The following is an 18274-nucleotide window of genomic DNA, read 5'->3' on the forward strand; positions in this document are numbered from 1 at the left end:
AGTAAAGTTTGAATTTTGTTTCTTTTTTGCTTTATGTAACTTTTATTGGATTAAGGATAAAAATTGCATTCACAATATCATCGGTATAGAATCAATGTTTAATGGGTAGTTAAAGGATAACATGTACATCAACTTTTTTATTTACTTAGTTACTTTTAGGGTTTAAAATTTTCACAGTATTTATTAAGTCCATTTTCATTGTAAACAGTTTGACATAGGGGGTGTTTACACTTTTTATGCATTTTGACCATGACAGCTGCGTTTTAGGGTCCTGAAAATGCAAACTTTTGAAAACAGGTTTCAAAGTGCAAGTTTTTGAAAATGATATTGACTTCATGTAAACTACAAAAACGTGAACTTGTGAAAGTGGTGATGTCATGCGCATGTATTACATTTTCAATGTATATGTGCACAGACACTGAGTGTTCCTTTACAATGGTCTGGCATGATAACACAGATTTTCTAGTCTTTTTCGCGAATTCGTGTGAACTGGGTTGAGATAAGCAACTGTATAATGACAGTAAAATAAATTATTAGCATATTGCAATATTCTCAAACACATCAAGAAACACATATGAAAGCTATTACAGTTTTTCTCGATTGCTAAAACACTATAACCAGGCTTTTGAACTAAAATTTCAAAACCATAGCGCCATTTTTCAAAAAGCACACCCATTTTGCTGAACTATAAACACTATTCCCCTGCTTTAACACATGAGTCAGATTTGGTGAACTGTTACTGCAAAACAGCGCTTACACCATGTGGTCATTTAGAAAGCACTAGCATTCAATATTGTTCACTCAAGTCTGCAGAGTTTGAATTAGCACACAATTACCCAAGTGGAAACACTAGGAGTCAAAATTTATCATACACCAATTAGAACCTTTGATGGAGGACCAAAGTCAGCTTACAGTTTTTCTCAGTGGCTTTGGTGCATTTCTCGAATCAGAAATTAAATTCTCAAAACCACTTGTTCAAACTCCACATCATCTAGTCACTTGTGCACGTCATAAAAAGTTTCTCATTCTTTTGAACAAGTTGCGATTGCTCTGGTACATTCATGCAACTGATTGTGTACATTTGTCTGTGGTTTCCTACATTATCAGTTGCTATTGTCATGTACTAAAATGTTTAGAAAATATGCTTGACAGTTTATGACAAGTCTATATAGAGAACTATATAAGACATTTTCAGTCTTATATAGTTCTCTGTGCTACAGTCTTACCCCTCAAAACCTCAAGTCATTAGTTCATCGTACAAGTCATTATGGTAAATGCAAAATGGTTGATTTAGTTGTCATAAACTGTCAAGCATATTTTCTACACATTTCTATTAGATTTTTATTAATTTGCCATGAATTGTTCAAGTGAATCTTGAACAATTATTTCACTAATGAAAAGAATATAGATCAACCAATGACATACCAGTTCTCTGAAATAGCTCAAAGGTACATCTCATGAACCTTCAATTGGAAAGCATATATAGACAGAGGACAACACAAGAGTTACAAATTCTGACAGTGGACTTTCTAATTTTTATTTTCGCCTTTGTGCACATATTTCTTTTTCTTTTCTATTTCACAATGACGTTGTAATGTGTTTTTTTTTTTTTTTTTTGGTCAGACAACTAGTAAAAGTCTAACTGTGAATCATATCCAGTCTTTTTCAATCAATATCCCACATTCAGTAATGTGTACATTTATACTTTTGAAATGGATATATGGCATAAGAAGTGCAGCCTTCTACATTTCAATACAGTAACTGTAATCCAAACTGTTGCCATAGTTTACATCAGGTAATACTAACAGAGTGCAGTGTTATATTAACAACATGATTTAGCATTTTGCCTATCTTGTTTGTGAACAATGACACAAGGACATCAGGCATGCAAGAGGATTTTACCCCTGCTGCCTGGCCAGGGCCAGTATAGCCTATGATGTTGAAGACGTTCTTGGGATACTGGGGCAGAATAATTATTTTTGCTGTTGTTTGCCGTATTGTACTGTACTCTACAGTACAAAAAATTGAGGAATAAAACATTTGGGGAGTATCACACTTATTACTGTTTTTTGTAGTATTGTTTTGAATTTATATCATCAGTGTGTAAAACTGTGTTGTAGTGCGTGTGTTTTTGACTGTTTGTGTGTTGTGTCTGAGAGCAAAGTTTGTTTTTTCAGCAAGATTGAGTTGTTTTGAGCGGAGAGCTTCATTTTGACCTGAATATAGGAAGTTTGGGGAATTGAGTTAGAAGTTATGAATTCTTGTTTACTGTTTTGAGAATACGAGGCATAGTTTCAAGAAATGTGTTTAAGCAATCAAGAAAAACTGTAATCAAACTGACCTGAACGTTATGAACAACAAGTCACTCCTTTAATGAGGGGTGAAGAGTTCATTCCATTAAAAAATGAATGAATGAATGAATAAAGACTCAAACTGTAGGTTTATGTTACAATATAGTTTGCACATGCATAACAGAGAGATCTCTCATTCATATCAATGGCAGTTTCTTTTTTTGTTGCATGCAACCCTGGGTGGGCGACATCAACCCATTCTCACTCCCAAGGCGTCAAAAACTGAAGCATGGTCAAACGCCTTTCGCGTCACTATGAAGACGCCAAAAGTGCCCCTAGGCGTCAGTATATGACAAAATAGGAACTCCATTGCTTTCAATTGCTTGCTTTATGCGTCAGGTCAAGACGCTCATGGAAAATGACAACACGTTCTCCTCCGTTGTTTTCAGTTGTTTGTCTTAGTTTAATGGTTTGCATGCATTTGTAAAAAATATAAATAATTTTATATACATTTATACTTTCATTGGAGCACCTAACCCACCCCTACCCTAAACCTACCCACTTTTGAACAACATAAAACACGTAACAGGCAAATATATAAGTGCAGTCACAGGTATTTATTGCAAAAACTGACCATAAACAAGCAGTATAAAAGCATTAAAAACAAGTCGTGTTACATTCCAAGTTTTCTGAAGCCATACGAAGTCTTTATGAGAAGAAGAGAGTAAAACAAGGTTTTAATCGTTGAAAATGATCCCGCTCTGTTAACGCGCTCACATCCCATTCAAAAAGATACTCCCGTCCCGTAGCATGACGCAATCTGTCACGAGACACACAAGAGCCAATAGCCTGTCAGAACAGCATAACGCAATCGGTCACGAGACACACAAGAGCCAATAGCATTTCACAACCAAGGCTGACGTAAGGCTTCTTCTGGCGGCATTTTTTGAATTCGCGCACAGACTGCAGCACAGGATGAGTTTAACGGCGGACGGAGACGCGTCTATTCCTCTCACAAATCAAATGTTTTGCCTCGGAAGACTTGGAATATTAATATTTTTTAAATAAATTATGACGGTAGTTGTATCTGCCTGTTATATCTTGTGTTTTATTGACAAATGGTAGGTTTAGGGGCAGGGGTTGGGTTATGTGCTCACAAATGTGTAAATATTGTAATATAAATAAAACTGTTGTGGCTGTTTACATTGAAAAATCACACCCCAACATATATGCAATAATGGCAATGTTATTACCCAATATATCATTTAATTATGACGATAAAATTCCCAGTATGGTGTCGGCATATTGACGCTAAGGGTTTCCTATTTAAAGCAACGGAGGACCCTGCAAGTCGAAAAATGACGCTAAGGGGTACCTTGAGCGTCAAAAAGCGACGCCAAGTGATCCTGACCAAGCTTCAATATGTGACGAGTTGGGTGTGAGAATGGGTTGGCGACATGGATGCTGATGTTCTCTAAGGTTCTCTGTAGTACCACAACTAGGCACATGAGAGAAGAAATGAAATAAAAAGCAAAGTCTCCCCTATGGATCCTGTGGACCAAGGGCGTAGGTTTGCTTTTGACATTGGTGGGGACATAAACCCAACTGACAGATAAACCGCACGCTCTTGTTTCAGTGTTATTTTTTATTATGTGGATATTTCAGCTACCAGTTTGATTTGTACATTCAGTTGAACAACATTAATTTAAAGTTAAAGACTGTTCGCGGTGATTCAAATGTTCCAAATCCTGCTGCACCACAGTGCCACTTACAAGTTCAAGTTCAAGTTCAAGTTGAGCTTTATTGTCATTCTGCTACATGTGTGGACATATAGTGGAACGAAATGTCGTGTCTCGCAGGACCACGGTGCTACATACTAGTTAGACATGAGATACACATACAGCAATGCAAATATAGGAAAAAACAAAACAAAACAAAAAACAATAGGGCTATACAACAGTTTAACCATCTGACTATACATATACTATAAATACTATAACTACTATACCTAGTTGACTACACATACACAAACTGAGACAGTACAAGAACTTTACATAAATACTGTACATGAAATAGTGCTAAAGAGATATTTGTACATGAAATTGTGCAGGAAATATATATTTTTTACATTAAATTGTTCAGAAGAGAGATTTTGTGGGAAGCAGCGCATAGTGCAATGTTCCAGTAAACATTATTTTGTAGTGCAATATTCAAGTAAACATATATTATCTTATTAAGTCTTTGTTGCAGGGAGTGTTTATAGAAAGTGTCTAGTGTGCATATAGTGGGACGAGTGCGTTACTACAGGTGGTTTGTATAGCCCACTCACCTGTGTGTAGCACACCCAGAATTGCACTTAGGAGAAATTTGTCAATAGTTATTTATGAGTTGGGGGGCTGAGGTGTTCATGGTTTCAGAGCGGGGACATTGGAGTTTCAGACAGGGAGACTGGAGTTAAGAGCTCTCACAGCCTGGGGAAAGAAGCTGTTGAGCAATCTGACAGAACGAGCTTTGATACTCCGGTACCTTTTTCCTGATGGCAGGAGCTGGAAGAGGTTGTGGGAGGGGTGGGTGGGGTCCTTCACGATGCTGGAGGCCTTGCTGGAGCATCGTGCAAGGAAAATGTCCAGGATGGAGGGAAGAGGGGCACCGATGATCTTTGCGGCAGTGTTCACTGTCCGTTGTAGGGTCTTGCGGTCAGCAGCACTGCAGTTCCCATACCAGACAGTGATGCAGCTGGTCAGCACACTTTCAATGGTGCCCCTGTAAAAGGTGGTGAGGATGGGTGGAGGGAGACTTGCCCTTTTCAGCCGACGGAGAAAGTAGAGGCGCTGTTGTCCCTTCTTGTTGAGTGACTTAACGTTGGTGGTCCAGGTGAGATCCTTTGTGATGTGCACCCCCAGGAATTTAGTGCTACCGACTCTCTCCACGATTGAGCCGTCGATGGTCAGTGGGGGGTGGTCAACAGAGTTTCTCCTGAAGTCCATCACAACCTCTTTTGTCTTACCCACATTGAGGGACAGGTTGTTAGCACCACACCATTCAGCCAGCTGTGCCACTTCCTCTCTGTAGTGCGTTTCATCGTTGTTGCTGATGAGGCCTACCACAGTTGTGTCATCAGCAAACTTGATGATGTGGTTGGAGCTGGACTTGGCAGTGCAGTCGTGGGTCAGCAGCATGAAGAGCAGCGGGCTGAGCACACAGCCTTGTGGGGCACCTGTGCTCAGTGTGGTAGTGCTCGAGGTGTTGCGGCCGATACGGACTGACTGAGGTCTTGCAGTTAAAAAGTCCAGGATCCAATTACAGAGGGAGGTGTTAAGGCCCAGCAGGTTTAGTTTATGGATGAGCTGTTGTGGGATTATTGTGTTGAATGCTGAGCTGAAGTCGATGAACAGCATTCTTACATAGAGTCTTTCTGTTCCAGGTGAGTAAGAGCTAGGTGGAGAGTGGTGGATATTGCATCGTCCGTGGAACGGTTTGGACGATATGCAAACTGGAATGGGTCCAGCGTGCTTGGGAGACTGGACTTGATGTGATGCATGACTAACCTCTCAAAGCACTTCATCATGATTGGGGTCAGTGCTATGGGACGATAGTCATTCAGACAGGACACATGTGACTTCTTTGGTACTGGGATTATGGAGGTGGATTTGAGACACGTGGGGACGACTGCCTGGCTCAGCGAGGTGTTGAAGATGTCTGTTAAGACATTCGTCAGCTGTGCAGCACAGTCTCTCAGTACACGTCCAGGTATGTTGTCAGGGCCCGCAGCCTTTCGAGGGTTAATCCTGGATAGGGTCTTCCTTACATCAGCTGGGGAGAGACAGAATACCTGGTCGTTTGGAGATGTGGGTAGTTTCTGTGCAGGTGTGTCGTTCTGTATCTCAAATCGTGAGTAGAAGTGGTTGAGTGCCTCTGGTAGGGATGTGTCATCGTCACTGGCCTGTGGCGGGGCCTTGTAGTCAGTGATGGTCTGAATGGCTTGCCACAGGGTCCGAGTGTCTTTACTGTCGCTGAAGTTGTTGTTGATTTTTTTAGCATACTGATGTTTTGCCTTCTTGATGCCATGAGACAGATTGGCTCTTGCTGTTTTGAGAGCTGCTTTATCTCCTGATCTGAATGCTTCATCTCTGGTCTTTAGCAGCCCACGAACCTCTGCTGTCATCCATGGCTTCTGGTTGGCACGTGTGGTGATGGTCTTGGTGACTGTCACATCATCTATGCACTTTTTGATGTAAGCAGTCACAGTTTCAGTGTACTCCTGTAGGTCTGTGTGGTTGTTGTAGGTGGCCGCCCCTTTAAACATGTTCCAGTCTGTGTCCTGGAAGCAGTCCTGCAGTGCTGAGGTGGCATTTTCTGGCCATACCGTGATCTGCTTTTGAACCGGTTTGGTGAGTTTCAGAAGTGGTCTGTATGCTGGGATTAGCATAACAGAGATGTGGTCCGAGTACCGAGGTGGGGGCGGGTTCAGCTTTGTATGCATTTTCTCTATTGTATAAACAAAGTCCAGTGTGTTATTTCCTTGTTGCAAAGTTCACATGTTGGTAGAACTTTGGCAAAACTGTCTTTAAGTTTGCGTGGTTGAAGTCACCGGCTATGATGAAAAAGCCGTCGGGGTTATTTGTTTGTTGTTCGCTGATGGCGCTGTACAGTTCACGAAGCGCGTCCTTAGCGTTTGCACACGGGGGGATGTAAACCGCGACAGTAACAATGACCGTGAACTCCCGCGGCAGATAGAACGGTCGACACTTCACAAACATAAACTCCACCAGCGACGAACAGTGTTTTGATACTAACACAGCATTGTTACACCATTCTTTGTTGATATACACACACAAGCCACCGCCGCGAGTCTTACCAGACAGTGATGAATCTCTGTCCGCTCGGTAGCAGTTTAGCCCATGCAGCTGAACATAGTTTACCATAAAAATCCACATTATATTTGTCCCAAATTATTATTAAGGTTCATATAATGACTTTATCCTAGGCTGGAAGATTGTGTATCTTTCCTCACAACGTTTGGGTGCAATACCTGTGAGTTGTTCTAATCGCGGCTGCGCTTCTCGTCCGCCGTGCGACTACATTCCTCCCATGTATTAAATGCGCGTCCTTGAAAGCGCATAGTTTTCTAACGTATTTACTTTAACTTCTTAGGTATAATATCAATGGTATGACCTTTCAGATGCATCTGAAATTACAAAAACATATACATATATTTAATTGTTTGATCAAAATTTTTGCTAGGGACAGTTTGGTAGTCGCTGGATATTGGTAGGGTGCCTTTCGTCCCCCCCTAATTCTACGCTCCTGCTGTGGACATACCATATTCTTGTCAGACATAACACTTTATTTCAATGCTGGAATAAACACTTGCCTCATGACCTCCCAAGTTACAACATTTGATGCCTTCATTTGAGATGATGAACACCATTGTGGAAAAAAGCTCTATGGATAGACATAAAAAATCATGCCTGGATTCAGACAAACATTGGTTTCATACAACTTGCTCAACATCTATCTGTCAGCCATCAAGCATTCACACTGATAGAGAAGGGCATATGCAGGTCAGTGCTTTTTTGGTTTGTCATCCTGTTTTTTCTTGGGGTACCACAGGGTTCAGTGCTTAGACCGTTAAATTTCTACATCAACACCTACTGCTTGGAATGATCATCAGATTGCACAGCTGTTCTTGACTCTGCTAATGACACTCAACTACATTTTAGACCACTGTTTCTTTCAAGAAAGATATCTCTGAATTATTTAAACAGACGTTAGTCATCGCTAGCGACTGTCACTAGTCAACACACAACTTCTATCTCTCACTGCCTCATTTTCATTCCTATCAAAAATTAAATACGACTATTATAACCATAACATATCCAAATATTGACCACTGCTGCACTCCTCCCCAGTTCCTGTATGTACCTACAGCATATGTACCTTGAAATAGTACAGCACATCGTCTGTATGTCCTGTACATATTGCAGAATTGACAATAAAACTGACTTTGACTTTGACAAACTCAAGCAAAAGCCTTTGCCCTGAAGTACAATCATATCATGAAGGGATTACTGCAGAAACTGGTGGAACAAAGTCCTAATAACTGTCAAACTGCTATCTCCAATCTAATTTCATGTCATATTACTTTATAACTCTCTTGCTCTGGATCCCATCTTCATTTCACAGAGGAAAATAATAAAAATAATACAAGTACACACAATTGCACAATTAATACCTTGTACTCATTGTCTTCGACTATTTAGGGACCCATATTGGCTGAATATGAGTTCAGTACCAATAAGATTAGATAATCGTTCTGTTTGTTATTGCCACAGTGGGGGTTGAGGCCTTGCTTAGCGAACTTTGTGTAATTGGCTTTAATATAATTTGATGACTAGTGATCATGATTCATCATGTATTTTATTCTGTTGTGTTCTAGTTGAAGCTTAAAGTGCAATATGTTTGTTAGAAAACTGAATTTACATAATATATTTTTATGGCTAGGTTAAAGCATTTTGACCAGTGGCTATTATTCAAAAATAACAAAGTGAAAAACAGATGTTTTTGATGAAAATATCATACTGTATATGATTGTATAAATGCATAATTACCAACAGTAACTGCAGTTTAGATATTTCACAGCCAGTTATCACATTCATCCAAATATGATACAAATTGTTTTCATATAATTATATAGTTAACAGAACCATTTACAGTACTCCTAACAGAAATCACTTTATATCTCAGAACACCACATGACTGGCATGCTAATGCAAGGAAAGTATTTTGAAGGAATTCATTTATATATTTAAAGTATTTGTGAATGCAACAGTTATTGCTATGACAAAATCATTTAAGCATGGACAGTCAACCCTTACATTGTGCTAAATGTAATTACACCAGCAATCCATCAAGGAAAACCCTTGCTGCTCTTCATAACGGCAGAGAAACATGACTCATCAGCAGCTGGCTAATGTGTAATATATCATGACTGGTCTTTCACAGGGAATGACTGCCTCTTTGTAATTATAGCATGCACAGAGACTCAAAGCACCCAAGGAAAGGTCGGGGAAAATGACACAAGAGACATAACCAAATGAGAGCTGACAGGGAAGATTGTTTACGTGAAAGGGCTGTATCTCAAGAAATAGGAAGAAGAGAGTATAAAGTTACCTTGAGAGTTTTGTGGAAACACAAGGACGGTAGTGACTTTGATGTGGATTGGGACCGCATGACTTTATGGTGAACAGACAATATATGATGTATTTAGATGATCAGTTATCAAATACAGGAATACAAATGAGATCCAGTTTCTTGTGACAGTGAAAATGTTTCTGGCATCAATTATATTTTTCCTTGAATTAAAGAAATAGTTCACTCATAAACTGCTATCATTCTCGTGTCTTTCCAAACCAGAGGTATGTTTCCCAAAATCATTGTTACTGGTCACAAGTTCTGTCATTACTAGGGTGACCATACATCCTCTCCTGTCCTGGCCGAGATTTCTAAATTGCCAAAAAACGTCTAAAATTTGCATTGTTTTGACTGTTCTCTGTGGATTCAACCTTCTCGCATGCCATGATTGGTTGATTGTTTACAATGCCTGCATGCTATTGGCCAAACTCAGTCTTTAATTTAATTAATTAATTCATCGGTGTGTGACAACAAAACACTATGAGAACGATTCGACAGCATGCAGTGCGCCTGCTCTCTACAGATTTCATGGTATTTTGATGTCAAACACCAATCAGTCTGTGCAGCGCCGCTTCAATCCGAACACACATAACCTGGACAATTTAGTCAATTTAGAATGTCCGGGAAAAACAGGATGTATGGTCACCCCATTGTCAACATAGTTCAATGATTTGGTGATTCCCTTAAAAAAAAACATTTTCAAACACCATCACAAAGTTGTGTGGTTGCCTGTGGCATCGTTTCTTGGATTTAAATATTTGCACTTGAGCAAAATAAGCAAGCTAATATGTACAATTTCTATCTTTCATTAAATACACATATCATTTTCATAGAATTTTAGTACTTAGTACTTCCATAGTATTTTTTCTATACAATGGAAGTCAGTGGCTACTGTCAACTGTTTTGTTAAGTTTTCAGAAAACAGTCATGACAGCGAGTTACATCATTGTTCAGGAAACAGAGTTTTATGAGCTGAATCAAATGTTTCTTTTTTTGCTTTATGTAACTTTTATTGAATTAAGGATAAAAATTGCATTCACAATATCATCTGTATTGAATCAATGTTTAATGGGTAGTTAAATGATAACATGTCCATCAACCTTTTTATTTACTTAGTTACTTTTAGGGTTTAAATTTTTCCCAGTGTTTAAGTAAATTTTTCATTGTAAACAGTTTGACATATAGGGGGTGTTAACACTTTTTATGCATTTTGACCATGACAGCTGCGTTTTAGGGTTCTGAAAATGCAAACTTTTGAAAACAGGTTTCAAAGTGCAAGTTTTTGAAAATGATATCGCTATTGACTTCATGTAAACTACAAAAACGTGAACTTGTGAAAGTGGTGATGTCATGCGCATGTATTACATTTTTAGTCTATATGTGCACAGACACCGAGAGTTTCTTTACAAAGTTACATCACCAACCAAATCAAATTTTCTGCTCAATAAATATTTCTGACTATTATCAGTGTTGAAAACAGTCGTGCTGCTTCATATTTATGTGGAAACCATGATACATTTTTCAGGATTCTTTGATGAATAGAAAGTTCAAATTAACAGCATTTGTTTCAAATAGATTGTTTTTATGTAAAGGTCTTTACACAAAACTAATCTACTCTAAATCTACTGTACTGTATTTATATTAAAAAAACATAAATGACTCTCATAAATAAGAATTGGTTTGCCAGTAACAGAGTTTTGTTAAAGGTCAGTCTCTACTTCTGTATGCATAATCATTACGTGTCCAAATCAAAGAATTGCCATTTACACCCTCTCACTTTAATGCCTCACAAGGTTTGATTGTGATTACATGAGACAACTTCAACACCATTCCATTCCAGCAGCTCTTATTGCCAAATGGCCAGAGCACAAACGCATTCTGAGCTCAGGTAATTGCTACATATTTTAGCTCTCGTAAAATGACCAGCAGACTCATAAATAAACCAATAACATGAATTATGCATTCAATGCACGGTACAATTGTTGTCTTGCTTAATGGCTCTGGAAGGCTAAAGTTGTGACATGTTTGCCTTGTATTGTCGATTTAACAAATCTCTGTAATACGTGTGTTACAAAATCTGTTATTTTTAGATTTTCTGCGACAGTGTTGCTCTCAGACATTCAAAGGATATGTTTATCATATTAAGCTATGAAATGTTCATTGTTTGTTTCCTAATGGACATATAAAGGAAAAGTACATAAATTAATAAAAGCTTGCTTAGCATTTTCTAGACTTTTCTCATTATGCACCCCCCCAACAAGGATTAGTGTTATTTTACAGACTGGCCAGGGTGTCTCAAAACAGTAAATTAGCTCTATTGATCTGGACAGATTCACCAAAGGCTCCTTAACTATCTAATAACACTGTCTGGCACAGACTGCAGGGCACAGCCTGGCATGGAGTTTGTCAGTTGTCAGGGCTCCTCGGTGCCCAGAAGTGCTTTTCTTCCGCTGAATGACCAGACTTGTTTGCATTGATAGATTCAGGTTAAGCCCCTGGAGCAAACGCTGCTTTGTCTGGCATCATTGTAAGGCCCTATTTTAAGAGCGGCTCTCTGATTTCTGCTAAACTGTGACCAGAGCAGCACAGATGTCAATGGCACATATTTAGCCAAAGAGGTCAAGTGTGTTCACACATTTAATGCACAGCTGCACATGAAATGTGTGAAATACAGGCTGATTCCTAAGAGATTACTGTACCGGAATGTTAGGAAATTATAAAAAATGTGTAAATATGCTTTCTTGTTCTAACAAAGCCAATAAACACTGACAAAGTAGTCCAGCTGGCAAACAATAAACAGACAATTGCAATTATTTAAGAAAAAATCACTCAAGGTCATGTTGTACTCTGAAGGTTAATATTACTATGCAATACATTTAATGTGCCCTATCATATACTGTAAGTCTTAATATATTGTATAGAAATCATATTAGTTATACATCATTCATAGAACTTTTAGTCAGATGTTTGCCTGATGGTTTTTTTTTTTTAAATGTTACTATTTGCTTCAGAACATGAAGATAACATTTAAAAGTAATGCTACCATAATGTTTGCAAAATTATCAATTTACTTAATGTATGCACAACAAGAAAAACAAAAACATTTTCAAACATTTAAAAAACCGGACATTTTCAAATAATGTTTTCATAACTCTTTGCACACTTTCTTGGTTATATATAATCCATTCATAATTTGAATGCAATTCTGCTAAGAGGACCACCGGCCACATAAAGTGTATTAAGAAACATCTTTTTTTTTTATGTTAATAAAATAAGATCTGGTGGGGTGAACAGAGAGGTGTAGTACCATATTATGCTGACTGCATAAACACACAGAGCACAGGAACGCAATATCTGGAGACAAACATCTCTAGAGGCCCAGGAGTAGAGAGTAACATTACAAATTGCATTATTCATATGCTGTGGAAGCAGAATTCCATTATATATAACCTTCTTTGACGCCCTTGACCAGGATTTTTATATATCTACAAATAATCAGAAAGATAGCTATGGCACTTTGTGTTTGGGGACTGTGAGAACTGATGCTATAGAGTTTAACCATTGCTTCTTTTGAGCACAAAAGAAGATATTTTGAAGAATGTCGGTAACCAAACAGCTGACCTCCATAATATTTTTTTCCATATGCAAGTCAGTGGCTACCATCAGCTGTTTGAGTATATTCTTTTATACAACAGTTCTTTCTGGTCCTCGAATCTGATTGGCTGATAAGAGTGTGACATTAGAGTCCAACAGAACTCCAACAGCCGTTTCACCATTTGTATCACTCCGCTTACTGAAGTTGCCGTATTTCTCATGGCGAGTGTCATGGCGGACGCCCAAATCCACTTTAATTTAAATAATAATACTGTTTTGTGTCGCGGAATGTAGTTTTAAGAGTTTTTTTTAGGTGAGAATACTTGTTTGGGCTTCAAATATGTGGTTTGTTAATAAAGATTTGCATCAGTGTCTTCGGAGATGTGAGTTCCAGGGCATCAGCGGACGTTTAGTGCTCATGCACCCGCGGAGAGAGCGCCTTACCTCGGCCAGTTCTTCTGGAATTTACTATCTGGCTCTGATGTTTTTTTAGTGGTTAAACATGAGATATACTTCATTTGGGGTAAACCTAACGGGCAGTCTTGGGTCTCATAAATCTATTATTTGTTCCAGAGCAAATAGTTTTGGCAAAATCTCACCATGTTTATGTAATTTCAATGCTGTATATCAGAGCGCTACCTTTGTACTTTTCACTGAATTGCCTATCAACTTTTATGATGGCTGTTGTTGTTGTTTATGAAATAATTATGTTCAATATAGAATATTTTATATAAATAATAGTAGTATTTAGTGTTAGGAAACAGTGTACGTGTATTCGTGATGGTGATTTTAGTGACATTGTTCCTCCATTAGATGGCGACAAGAGACTGTTTTTACGAGTCAGCAGTAAAGACTTTTATATTGAAACGGAGGTATTTTTACTTTTAACAACAGCTTGTAAGATGCAACCAACAAATGCACTGAGCAGCGCTGTCAATGGAAATCACCCTTAACAGATGAAAGGATAGTAAGAGCCTATTGGACATTCAAACTAATGTTTTATTGTGAATATGAGATTGATCTGAAGAATGAATGCTGGATCAGATGCAGGTAATTACACTCGCTAAGTCAATCTCTCTCATAATACTCTACTACACATAATACACTGCTTTTAATACAATAATACAATAAGCTTTTAATGAAGCTACTCAACATTCCTTCGTTACTAGTTCTAAAGTGATGTTTTGAAATTAGTAACAGAGGCTTGGGCTCAGCTGTTAAACTGTCAACTTTAGATTTGAATCCGTGGCGGAAGGAAGTAGTTCTGCACAAAAGAGGGCTTTTCAAGACACTCCATTGTTATTATTTATGTATTTACACATTCGTGCTGTCAAACTGTTGTATAAGCGCAATATCACTCTAGTAGAAGTGAGATATGGCTGTATATCAGCATGCTGTGATTACCTACGGCCGAATCACAGCCGTGCCGATATACAGCCATATCTCACGTGTACGAGTGTGGTATTGCTCATTTAAAGTGTATTATAACATAAAGTAAACCTGGTCTCATAAAAATACGTACCTCTGCGCACTTTTTGTGCGACACCGTTTTATGTACCTTGCTGCACGCAGTTTCAAATAGAATGTCCACTGAGTGGTGCTAAAACACAGGTTCAATATGTGAACCCTGGCACGTTTTTATTATGTAGATATTGGTACGTATTGCTGTTTTTTTATTACGTTGCTTCAGATCCATATTGCAGCGGTTCAGAATTCAAATATCCGGAGACTTTTGCTAAAGGTTAATGCTCTATCGTGTTGGAAATATGCCCTACACCAAATCCAGCCCTAAACCTACCCGATAGTGTTAACAAATGCAAAACTGATATAAAAACGTATTAGCTGATGCAACTGTGCCATTTGAACTTCCTTTTATGCAGATTTTAACTGCTTTGTCGAACCATAGTTACACAGGATTCGAACCGGTGCTTCTCGTCTCCTAAGTCCTTCTCCGTACTCCATGAGCTACCGAACAAAGTTATCATCTATGAAAACCCATAGATATGAAGCTGGATGTGTGCAATGCTAACGTTCAAAAGCATCAGTTTTCAAATCTCCCAGCATATTAATATTGTTTTGAAGTCATAGCATGATATTCTTCAAGTAATTGTGCGAAAATTACGCTTTATTAATCGTAACTCTGTAAATTTGTGTGAAAATGTTCATTTATTTTGGAAACTGCAGTGATGTACTTATTGGTACGTATTTCATGTCACGTTAAAAAGTGCACCCAGGTACGTAAATGCCATGAGACCAGGTAGCATAAAGTACATACACTTTTTTCACAAGGGCAGTTCAATATCTAATGCCATAGCAACAGTTCTCCACCCTGAGGCAGTACAGCTGGTGCACTGGTAGATTGACAAAGTAACTGAAGACAGTATCAACCTAAAAAGTAATTACAACAGCTGCGCTAATGCTCATATTGAATACATTCATTAGCTGTTTTGTTCTACAGCGTGTTTTGAATTTGGTGTCTTGTCTGAAATAGCGAGCAGCTCTAGATTTCTCTTTATTCAGTAGATACGGGGCTTTGTGAGTGCTGCTGAGTCACAGAGCTGTTTATTCAGAGCTCTGTCAAAAGTGTGTCTCTTCTCCTTTGAATTTGCCTGTAATGAAGATTAATAGTACAGCTCTCTTGTATTCAGCAGTGATTTTAATCAGATAAATTGGAGCGGGCTGCAGGCGTGAGTGTGAGCACTCTCTGCAGTCATTGTTCATTGCTGGAAAGGTTCGTCAGGTTCTGGGAAAGTGCCCTGAGGGTCCGTGCACTCCTGATTCACTCTCATCTATGTCCTGCTGTCTGTGTCCTTTTCCAGGCTTTCTCCAAACCTTGCTCTTTCTGGCTCACACTGTTTCTCTCACTTTTTTCCCCTCAGAGTTTACCTCAGAGGCAGACATCACACAATGATGACTCAGATGTTTTTGACTTTCATTTGCTTCTGTTTCGGTCTTACCATTTGTTTTTCTTCCAAAATTGCGGATGAGAAAGCAAATGTATAAAAATATTCTGAGTAGGAGACAGCTGCACACAACTCAACACACTTAAAGGGATAGCTCACCTCAAAAATGAATTTTTTTCCTTCCTTCTGATATCAGGTTTTTCAGTATAATTAAAGTGAATGAGGAGTGAGGACCACCCAAAAAGCGCCACTGAATATACCTTTCAAAATCCTGCCCAATATTTTGGTGTAAAGCATTTTTCTTTTGATTTCAAACTATTGAACATTAAAATTGCTGCCACGTTTGCTGTGTTATTTTACTAATGTGACTGCACTTTAAGGATTTATGTCAACATGAAGCCAAAACGTACTTTTTTAATACACGTTTCATGAATTTGTTGTGCATTATTTATCATTGCACAATATTCCAAAGGAAAATATGTTTCCTTCATTATCCTTCATCATTTATTAATAACTTGCTCCACCTCTAAATGTTTTTTATTTTTTATTTTATTTTTTTTTGTCTGATGTCCTCTTATTTTTCAGTTCCTCCCTTCAAAGCAGCTGTGATATAGAAACGGCTCATGACGATCCTCTCAATGCCTAGTGGGTAAAACCAAGCTGATATACATAACACTACCAAAGTAAAATAGGTTACGAATGCTGTTTCATGTTGACTTTAAAGCTTTGCACAATCTCTGGGTCACTGAATTAATTTGATAGCATATGTGGCACGTTTAATTACTTCACAAGACGCTGTGGGAAAAAAACATTGAGCTATGAAGTGCCGTCAGCGCAGAATACGGAGCACATATGATATGCCAGTTTTGATGCTTTGATCTTTTAAATGGTGAGATTATTCACTTACATCATCAAACAGACAGACTTCATTAAATATTCATTCAATTCCTAGTTTGTATATGACATTAGTGGGTCCCAAAAGCTGTTTCCTGTGGGGAGCGAGGAGAGGATGAGTAGCTGTTTGGAGTGATATAAAGGGTGATTACTATGATTCTATCTTTTATATTTATGTTTAAACTGAGAGCGTGAGATTGCGGGACCAGACAACCGGCAGGAAAAGGCAATTGATTTAAGTTTGTTGCAGAGATTAAAATTGATTTTTAGATTCTATGTTTTCATTTTTATGGTTGTTTTCCTCAAATGTTCAGTTTGTTTCTTTGGTTATTTTCTGCAGGCTGCACCAACATCCATAATCATGTTTTAAAAATAAAACTGAAAATTATACTTGCATAAATATAATATAGGACTAATTAGATGTATTATGACGTGTTTTTATTTTATTTTTTTTGTCTGATGTCCTCTTATTTTTCAGTTCCTCCTTCAAAGCAGCTGTGATATAGAAACGGCTCATGACGATCCTCTCAATGCCTAGTGGGTAAAACCAAGCTGATATACATAACACTACCAAAGTAAAATAGGTTACGAATGCTGTTTCATGTTGACTTTAAAGCTTTGCACAATCTCTGGGTCACTGAATTAATTTGATAGCATATGTGGCACGTTTAATTACTTCACAAGACGCTGTGGGAAAAAAACATTGAGCTATGAAGTGCCGTCAGCGCAGAATACGGAGCACATATGATATGCCAGTTTTGATGCTTTGATCTTTTTAAATGGTGAGATTATTCACTTACATCATCAAACAGACAGACTTCATTAAATATTCATTCAATTCCTAGTTTGTATATGACATTAGTGGGTCCCAAAAGCTGTTTCCTGTGGGGGAGCGAGGAGAGGATGAGTAGCTGTTTGGAGTGATATAAAGGGTGATTACTATGATTCTATCTTTTATATTTATGTTTAAACTGAGAGCGTGAGATTGCGGGACCAGACAACCGGCAGGAAAAGGCAATTGATTTAAGTTTGTTGCAGAGATTAAAATTGATTTTTAGATTCTATGTTTTCATTTTTATGGTTGTTTTCCCTCAAATGTTCAGTTTGTTTCTTTGGTTATTTTCTGCAGGCTGCACCAACATCCATAATCATGTTTTAAAAATAAAACTGAAAATTATACTTGCATAAATATAATATAGGACTAATTAGATGTATTATGACGTGTTTTTAATTTTAATTTTTATTATGAACTATATTTGTATTTTATTTTAATCTAAAAGGAATCACCCTTGGGAATAATGGGAATTACTCTAAAACTTAAAAAGTGTTAATTTGCAATTGTTAACTTAAAGAGTTACACTGTAAAAACAACAAAAACAACAACAACAATATATAATT

Source organism: Onychostoma macrolepis, chromosome 10 (genome assembly GCF_012432095.1).
Source record: "Onychostoma macrolepis isolate SWU-2019 chromosome 10, ASM1243209v1, whole genome shotgun sequence".
Classification (NCBI taxonomy): domain Eukaryota; kingdom Metazoa; phylum Chordata; class Actinopteri; order Cypriniformes; family Cyprinidae; genus Onychostoma; species Onychostoma macrolepis.